At 36.8% G+C, this 10,090-nt stretch overlaps 1 long non-coding RNA gene and 1 other non-coding gene across 3 annotated transcripts in view; both read left to right on the forward strand.

The window, feature by feature from the left end:
• The window catches only part of LOC115305960, a 33,239-nt gene extending 30,192 nt beyond the window's left edge, over nt 1–3,047 (forward strand). For both annotated transcript variants that reach the window (XR_003915108.1, XR_003915107.1), the window contains exons 2-4: nt 931–1,029; nt 2,045–2,240; nt 2,820–3,047. This is a non-coding gene — a long non-coding RNA (uncharacterized LOC115305960). The remainder of the gene's footprint in view (nt 1–930; nt 1,030–2,044; nt 2,241–2,819) is intronic.
• Nucleotides 3,048–7,145: 4,098 nt separating this feature from the next.
• On the forward strand, nt 7,146–7,252 carry LOC115272826. Its single transcript, XR_003900482.1, has one exon. It is a non-coding gene; the product is annotated as a U6 spliceosomal RNA (small nuclear RNA).
• Nucleotides 7,253–10,090: the final 2,838 nt, after the last annotated feature.

A 10,090-nucleotide genomic window follows, 5' to 3' on the forward strand; every position in this document is an offset into this window, starting at 1 on the left:
CATTAGATTGGCTACTAGTAAAAACAGAAAATAACAAGGGTTGATGAGGAGTTAGAGAAATTGCAGCCCTGTGCACTGTTGGTAGAAATGTAAAATGGTACAGCTGTTTCAGAATTAGTAATGTTTCTTAAAACATTAAACATAGAATAACCATAGCATCCAGCAATTCCCCTTGTGGGTACACATCCAAATAATGGAAATCAGGGGCTCAAACAGATATTAGTATACCCATGTTCATTGCAGCATCATTCACAATTGCCTCAAGGTGGGAGCAAAACTCATGTTGACCCATGGATGAACGGATAAACAAAATGTTGTACATTCAATGGAATATCATTCAGTCATAAAAAGAAGTGAAATTATGTGCTACAACATAGATGAAATTTAGGGACATTATGCCAAGTGAAGTAAGCCAGCCACAAAAGGACAAATATTGTATGATTCGAATTGTAGGAGGTCTCTAGAGTAGTCAAATTCATAGTGGCAGAAAGTACAATGGTGCTGCCAGAGTCTGGGGGGAAAGAAGAAAAGGGGAGGTGTTATTTCATGGGTTCAGAGTTTCAGTTTGAGAAGATGGAAACAAACCGGAGATGGATAGTAGTGATGATCACACAACAATGTGAATGAACTTAACGCCACTCAACTTGACACTTAAAATGATGAATACAGTAAAGTTTGTTATATGCATTTTACCATAGTTTAAGAAAATAGCTGTGTTTAGCACCAACTGAAAAATTTTATCTAAGGGAGCTTTTTGGCCACAGCAGGAAAAACTCTGTGATAATAGTGGAAACATTTAACGATAATAATCAGTGATGGAATAGAATATTCCAAATCTCCTTTTCTTCAGACTCACCTTCCCACTCAGGTGGCCATAACTTTTCCTCCATGACCTGGATCCACATTGTTCTTCTTTGTCATCCTATTTAGGAATGGCAGAGAACCTGGAACTTAACCACATTCAATGGCAGGAAGGAACATTCTCAGTGCTTCTTTCATGAAAATGTTCAACACCTTGAGATGTATGAGGTATTTTTGGAAATAATGAATTTCATTGCCAAAGGAACTAAGCAGTTATTGTTTTTGCAGGACTCTTTCAAGCATTTAATCAGCTAATATCCATTTTTGGCTTCCAAAAGCAGGGGGATTATTGAGGGCTTCTCTAGCATTTTTGGTCACAGCCTTCTTCTCTGTCTCAGCAGTTTGTCGTGGAACATTGTTTGGGGAAGTTGTCACTAGTGTAACTGCAAATTTTGTTGCATTTGCTGAGTCCCCAGTTAATGAGTTTTGGACGTATGTACTCCAAGCAAAAGAATGACTTGTGGGTCTACGCTATAGAGTATTTCGGTTCTTGAATTTCCCTGAATTATTCTCTAAGAAGTCAATGTGATTTCTTGTGGTATGGTACAGAAACATATGCTCTGCATACACGAGGGACGTTGCCACCCAAAATAGACTCTTGCCTCGCCATGAGACACATCATCTCACTTGAATGCCACAATTCATGCTTTGAATTTTCCCAAGGCTCTGGAAGCACACAAATTTTATATACAGGTCTACCATTTCTTATTCAAATTGCCAGATGTGTCTTACAATTGGGGATTTTGTAAAGTTTAGAAACATAATGCCTATGCAATTATATTATACCCCAGCAGGGACTGGATACTGGCCCTATAAACGAATGCAACAATATTGGTTGAATAGTCATATTCCCTAGTATAAATAAAGACTATAAATAAACCTATTAGTCTATACGAGCTTTTGTTACCAAATGAGTTTTAGTGACTCATTAAAGATAACTTCTGGTTTCAGAGTTTTTTGGGTTTCAGAATGGTGAACAGGGATCATAGACATGTTAGTATAAACAAGGGTAGGGGATTAGCTAACAGAGGTTAGCTAACACCAGGTTCCCGTATTTCTCAATGTTCTAATCTTTGGTGGAACAGTGGAGAAGTTTCCATAGAGAGAATTCTTAAGGAATTTAGGCAGGGATAATTGCTCTGAAGCCTACATTACCTGGCCCGCTTGACATTTCCTACTACAGACTTCAACAGATGAACTGATTTGTTCTAACCTGCTGCCTTCAACTGGGGAAGATGGAAAGCTCTAAGTTATCAGGAGAGAAAAGAACAAAAACAACAACAACAACAACAACGAAAACAGTTAAGAGTCAAACAGTTATGCAACCTAAGGTCACACAACCAATCCAAGATGGAAGACTGATAAGGGAACTTTCAGAAGTGAGTATTATTTAATTTATGTCGTGGGATAAACCAAGGGCCAGAAGTTAGAAGGTGTGACTGTGTTATTACTTATATGACCTTAGGTGAAGCCCATACCTTAGATGTTTTTGGTTTCTCTATTAAACATTGAGGGCTGAACAATTATATTTGGTCCATTTAGTATCCTCCAGTCAAAACAACATTATCCACTAATAGGTTAACTGCAGGTGAAATATCTGTACGGTAAATGGACAAACAACTAACAATGGCATCTTCCTGTTTCTAGAGGATATCCTTCTAGGAAAAAAATGCTACCCTAAAAGACATGCATGGAAATTCATTTCCACCATCGTTTGGGATATTTTATCCTACTCATAGCAGGCTGTATTATATGTTAAATATTTCCAATAAGGACTTCATTTAGATTTAATAAGTCAGAATTGCAAATGCCAATAGAGTGATTAACAACACATGCTTTGAAGTTCCTCAAATATGCACTCCCCTCCCTGCCAAAAAGAGAGAGAAGAATTTATAAGAAAAATGTCCAGTCATAGAACTTCACCCTGTAGTTTTGTTTTGTTTTGTTTTTTCTTTCAGAGATAAAATATCTCTCAAGTGCTCAGGACTGAACAAACAGATAAACAGCAGGGTAATGAAAAAACAAGGCTGAGTTTCAGTCACACAGATCTCAGCAAGAACCAAAAATAAACTCTTATTAAATGATCTTCCTTTTCCACAGCACTCGGAAGCAGGTTTGGTAAAACGTAACCTCAAAACAGTCAAATTCATCCTTCACCCCCACCTCCCCTGAACTTGGGTCCCACTTTTGGCCTCTGCTTTGATTCTACTGATCCTGTAACTTCTTCATTAATTAAAGATTCCTGGGATTTCTCTTTCTCTCTCTCCCCTCCGCCCTCCATTCCTGGGAGCTACCTAAGAACACAAATATGGGAACAGAAGCGGTCTGCTAGTTTTGCATTATCCAAATTTCAGGAAAATAGCATGAAACCATCACCTTGGAGTTTCCCTGGTCCAAGCTCCCTCTTTTTTGATGAAGTCTAGAGCAATGAAGTGAACTATTGGGTGTCATAGCTAGTATGTGAGAGAGGTGACCAATCACAAGATCTGGTACTGCTACTTCTCTCCCCAAAATCCCCTGTTCCCTATTGTCCCAGATTAAAACAGTAGAGTTTCCCCTGCAACCCCCCATTGCTGTAAATACCTCTGTGGAATGGCATTGGGTTAGGCAGCTTACCCCCACCCTCGCTCCGTGAGTTGCATGAAGCTGGGCCGTTACAAGTTCAGCACCTGAGAAAAATTAAGGGGAGGATTGAAAATCACATCCAGCTGGGCGTTAGCATGTGTTAAACAGGGTTTTGATGTTAAAGGGTTTTAAGTGCGTGACTGGTACACCTCAGGGCAAGGCCCAAGCTTCCCTGAGAATCTGTTCTTGCTTTTCTTTCTTTTCTTGTCTAATCGGTCCCATTCCGTTTTCAATTCTCTTTCTCACTTTGCAAAGTGCCAGACAAATTACTGGTATCCTCTGCGAGCCTCTGGTTTCTTTTTGGTTTCTGAACGCATACCCTCTTGAGGATACTTTAAGGTAGATCTTGCTCGAGGAAAGCTTTTCATAAAATTTTAGGAACGTAAATAAAGCAAAGACTATTTGTGACTTTTCTAGACTTTAATTGAGCTTCCATTCTCTAATCCTAATCCATGGAAAGGATATAAATCTATGCTCAATATCATAATGTTTGGTGATACTTTTTTCCTTTGGCAATAAACCTTTTTGACAGAAATAATTTCAAAGGAAAGAAGAGTGAGTTAAATGAAAATTCCATGACCATGTTTGTTCTCATGGAACGTGAGGATGAATGTGTTGCTTGCACACAATGTTTGTCCACATTCACCATCCACCCTAGAGGCCGTAGTACGGTCGCTGACCACATGGCAACATGAAAACACAAATATGCTGAAGAAGCACCAGCATCCAGAGAATTAGTAGCTGAAGAAGACCATGCCTGAATGTAATAGTTGAGTATCTGCAGTTCTAGAGGGTGTGTTTACATACAATAATGTGAAGCTTGACTTTTTATGCACATTTAAAAAATGAATATTCTTCTAAATTAATTTCTCTGATTTTTAATGCCAAGTTTTCTTGTGTATATAATACAAAAACTGAAGTAATGACTATTACTGTGTTGGCTCCATTTACAGAAGAAATATCCAGTAGCAGTTAAATGATGACAGTTTCATATTATGTGATCAACTGAGTTTCTCAGCTGAGCCACAGAACACAGAAAAGTGACTTGAGAGACTATTTTCTCAGTTTTGCCAAAGATGGTATATAACTATACCATTCCAGATGTGCACGCCACTACATACAATGGATGCCTTGGAGCATCAGAGTTTAATTCTCTGAAAGAATCCTGGTTAAAAAAAGGCTGAGTCATATGTTCCAAATTGAAAGTCCTTAAAGATAGTTCCAAAAGTAGTTTTTTACCCATCCAGTAATAGAATCAAGTAAATCTTTTGGAAGTTCATTCTTTCAAAGGTGAAATTTCTGACATTATTTTGAATGTTACTGTAAGGTAGTTAAAATTTTTGATATTGAAACAAAATTAAATACTTTGTGATGATAATATAAATACAAAGTTTGGTGGAGCATGCCTCCCAGATGATCAGTGTTTGTTACTAAATGAAGAAACCTATGGAATAGAAATGTGTATGGAATTAGTGACGAATGTATTATTCAAATTTTATCCATTCAAGCAAGCCTCAATATACCATAGTCAAAAATAGAAGCTATTGCTGGTAACACTTACAACTATTTTTAGAGATATAGCTAAAACAGTTAAACTTAATGTTTTGTTATAAAGTTGATGTTGAATACAAAAATAAAAATAAAAAGAGGTAAATGTTTTGCTGCCTGTCAATGAGCAAATTCTACAATGTTAAAATTTTATGTAAATCAGCCTACATGTCCTATAAGCTTGATTTGTGTGTGTGTGTGTGTGTGTGTGTGTGTGTGTGTGTGTGTGAATGAGTTACCTGATTTTAATTGCATTTTGTTCAAAATCACTTGGACATCTTTTTTGAAAATTTTTGGGATGTTCTGTTTGTCAGCTATGCTGCAGCTGCTGCTGTTCACAGTAACCAGGGCCCAGAAATTCCCAGGCCAGGGTAGCCACAGCCAGGGCCAAGGCCCTGGGAGACAACTTCCTTTGTAGGGTGGGTGGAAGGTAGCAGGCCAGCAGGTGAGCTACAGTAAAAAAAAAAAAAAAAGTTTTCAATAACTGGCTCACCATACAACTTCAGTTTTTGAAGGCTTTAGAAAATTGGAACTGCTAAAAATAAAAATTTCAAGCAGGAAAATCCTGAAAATGAATACAAATGCAGGAGAAGAATTGATCTTGAATACCAGCATGGGGTACATCTTGTCTGATGAGACTGTGAGGACTCAACATATGTAAGCCTTTATCCTGAATTCAATAAGACCTTGAAATGTTTCAGTTTTGGGGAATAGTCTTTTAATTGACTTATACTTTTAATTCGATGCATTTATATTTTCTTACAGAATGGAAGTAAAATTGAGAAGATTTATTATGATTTGGCAGCATTTGCATTTTATGAATCATGTATTTTATTTATTAAGTATTGTTTTAGTTGAGTATAGTTGATATACAATGTGGCATTAGTTTCAGGTGTACAACATGGTGATATAACTCTCTATAAGTTACGCTATGGTCGCCATAAGTGTAGCTGCCATCTTTCACCATACAATGATATTATAATATCATTGACTCTATTCCCTATGAATGCCTGTCATTCCCATGACTTGCTTCTTCCACACCTGGAGTTCTGGTACCTCTAGCAACACTTCACCCATTTCACCCAGCCACCCCCTCCTCTGGCCACAATTTTTAAATGTGACAAATAGAGACATTTTATTTGAAGATTTTAATCCTATACAAAATCAAAGTAATTTGGATGGAAACCCACAAATAGAAACTTTGAAGACATTTGAGCTGAAATAATTGTACACTTCCTTACAACGAATTAGAATTAAGAGTATTTAGCAGTATTTCATCTGACATCTCCTGACCACTTGGAGATTTTTCTCACTAAAAAGTAACAGGGTCAATTGGCAATGCCAGTAATTTCAAATTTATCAAACAAAAATTAAACTTTTAAATAGATTGCAAAAGGGGTTGCCTGGGTGGCTCAATTAGTTAAGCATCTGACTCTTGACTTTGGCTCAGGTTGTTATCTCATGGTTGTGACATCAAGCCCCTTGTTGAGCGCCACACTGGGTGTGGAGCCTGCTTAAGATCCATTCTCTCCCTCTACTTCTCATGCTCGCTCTCTCTCAAACGAAGCAAAATGAACAAAAACAAAGATGAAAAAGAAAAAGAAAATTGACTTTAAGAAAGTAAGAAAGTTTAGGACAAAATTTTAAATAAGAGGAGTGTCTTTATTAAAATCTTCAAAAAATATTTGTGACAATTTTAGAGATTACTGCAGCGAAGAAACTGATTAAAGCATATAAAGATATTCCCAGGGAGGTGCCTGGATGCCTCATTCAGTTAAGTATTCGACTCGATTTTGGCTCAAGTTATGATCTTACAGTCATGGGATCAAGCCCTGTGTCTTCTTCACTGACAGCATGAGCCTGCTTGGGATTCTCTCTCTCCCTCTCTCTCTCTGCCCCTCCCCCACTCATGCATACTCTCTCTCTCTCTCTCTCTCTCTCTCAAAAGAAATAAGCAAAATGAGATATGCCAAGAATAATTGCTTTGCTTATGTTTCTTAATGTTCAGAAGATTAATATAAATTTGTACAATTTTTGCCTAATGTATCCAAATATGTGATATTGTTTTTCTGAGTTTTGAAAACTCTTTCTGAATACAACAATCTATGAATGTGTTTGTTTCAGCAGCACATACAGTAAAATTAGAATGATACAGAGAAGAAGAGCATGGCTCCTGAACAAGGATGACACACAAATTTGTGAAAGTTTCATCTTTTTAAAAAATATGTGGTGGGGATTAAGGAGGGCACTTGTGATAAGCACTGGGTGTTTTATGGAAGTGTTGGATCAGCATATTGTACACCTGAAACTAATATTACACTGTATGTTAACTGGAATGAAATCAAAAACTTAAAAAAATAAAGAAGAACCTTATTCTTTAAAAAAAAAAAACTATCTATGAATATGTAAAGCCAATGTTTTAAATCAACAAATTACCCATGGAACATTTTTTTCTCTTCCCTTTCATTCATCTATCTCCTCTCTTTCTTTTAAGCCTGATACGACCAGAAAGTATGTCTCTGAGTGTTTTATACATCACAGATTGCTCATCATCTGAATCACCTTTGAGTCTTTATTATTTTGCACTGAATTGTCTTTTCAGCCACTGTCTGTAGCTTTTGGGTGGTTTATGCCATGTCTCATAGCTTTTGTGACTCTGTATAAGGGCAGGTGCTCAAAAAAATGAGTGTTGATAAAAATATGGCCACATCATATTCAAGGAAGAAACGCTAGATGTCTGAATTCTATATGGAGGGTGAGGAGGGGTACAAATTAAATATAGGGCTGTGGCAACTCAACTGTTATTTATAATCTTTCTAGCAGCAGAAAAAACTCTTGCAACAGTTCTGGTCCTGCAGATGATAAGAAAGGTCAAGTGGGGGGTGGAGGTGGGGGAGTTTGGTGTGGTTTTCACTTTAGCTGATCAGAAAGGATGAAAGGTGAGGCTAGATATATAAGATTAAAATAATTAAGAATTAGATGTATTCTAGAACAGTTATATTGGTAAATATGATATATTAGCAGTGTAGTAGCTAAAATAAGATGTAAAAATCAAGGATATTAAAGAAAAGGAAGAAAACTTCTATTTCAGTAAAAAAAAATCAGGAAAAAAGGTAATGAAGATGGCTGTTGAAAAGTTTATTTCTCTTGACAGTGTTTCATCTTAGCATAGCCTAAACTGTGATATGTTAACATTCATTAATAGAAACTGATTGAAAAGAAAAGTTAATGATAGAGCTGTGAGGTAGAAAGGAAAGGATGAATGAGTGTAAGTAATGTCATGTAAAAATGGATTTTTATGGGTGCTTGGGTGGCTCAGTCAGTTAAGCATCTGATTCTTGATTTTGGATCAGGTCATGATATCATGGTTTGTGAGCCTACATCTGGCTCTGTGCCATCAGTCTGCTTATGTCTCCCTCTCTCTCTGCCTCTCCCTTGCTTGGTCTCTATATCTCTCTTGGAATAAATAAAAATAAACTTAAAAATGGATTTTTAGAGATTCCTACAGGCACATCACCTCCAGTATCAGTATTCAACAACAACAACAGCAGCAAAAGGCGCTAGTGATTTAAAAATGAGGTTATTGATACAAATATGTGCTTAATATCAAGGCATAATTAGCATTCAAATATTTATTATTAGGTTAAGAACATTTTGAATCAACAGTACTTTATTTACATATAAGATAATGTCTTAGAGGGAACATACTCTCCCAATTCCTTCATGAGGGGCATGCTCCGTGGAGACACTGGTTTTTGTGACATCTTTGTATCCTAACCATGTGGAGGCATGGGAAAGAATAAGAAAAAATATAAGTAAATAAATAAGGAATGGTTTTAACTTCAACTAGGTAGAAAGAATGACACTCTCAGATAATAAAGATAAGTAAAAAAGGAGAGAATGTTAGCTTTGGCAAATAAATATGTTTAGAGTCTCCCAAGCTTCTTGGATTCTTTTTCAAAATAATGATTAAGAGGAACTTTGGAAACCTCAATATGTTGTAGAGAAGGCTTTTAGAATGGGAGGACTTATGAGACTTACGTTGTTGTGGTTGTTGTTCTTTATTCTAGACAAGATAGCAGTGACCTTGGGCAAAATAATTGGTCCCTGGGTCTAAGTTTCTTCACCTCTCAAAAAAGAAGTTTTGCAGGATGACAGCTGAGATACATTCTGATATACGATTTTTAAACTTGTGTGGTAATAACATGATTCATTTGTTCAAATGGAAAGATGAAGGGGAAGGGCAGATGAGAGCAAAGGAACTGTCCAGGGTACTTAGAAACACTGGGGTCCATTCATTCTCTGGAGTGATGACCATAAGGCACAATATGACTCCGTCTGTTATTCATTTAAAATTTCTACTATGTTAAATACATAGTAGGCTATTCTGTCAGCATCAAGTGGATACAATTCAATATGAGATCAATTTCCTTTTGCTTAAAAGGGGAATTGTATACTTAGAATCATCTCTGTTCTGTCTTCAGCTAGTTGCTGATCTCCAGACCAGTCATTTCATTCAGTTATTATTCAGAGGAAGCTATTAGTAGTTTTCATGGCATACCTTTGATATTAATTTTCCAGAAGACATATAGGAGATATGAAGATTCATATATTGTTAAGAGGTAGGAGGAACTGAGACTTTGAAAAGTATACATTTGATTATGGCACAAAAATAAAGATAAAGGAAAGATGAAGAAGAAGAGATGTAAGACAGATAATGGGAGCTAATAATAATTAAGCAATCCTCAGTTGCTTGACCAGAACACATGGGAAGGGGTTGTTGGTGAGTATTTGTGGGTTATATTAGCTTATTACAACATAACCTGGTACTCTGGCACTAGTTGCTACAGCTTCTGGTAGCAATAACCTTGCTGATAACCTACTTTGTGGGGGCAGGGGGTGGAGTGTGCAATGCGAATGTGAAGCCAGTGAATCTTAGTGAGATGTAGGCCTACTGAGTGGAAAATGGAAAGTTGGGAACTCCTTGAAGCTGAAACACTTTCACCAAGTCAATATCTTGAAATATTACTCTTGTGCCTATTGCTTCTGCCTGGAC

The sequence above is a fragment of the Suricata suricatta genome, chromosome 11 (genome assembly GCF_006229205.1).
Source record: "Suricata suricatta isolate VVHF042 chromosome 11, meerkat_22Aug2017_6uvM2_HiC, whole genome shotgun sequence".
Taxonomy (NCBI): Eukaryota; Metazoa; Chordata; class Mammalia; order Carnivora; family Herpestidae; genus Suricata; species Suricata suricatta.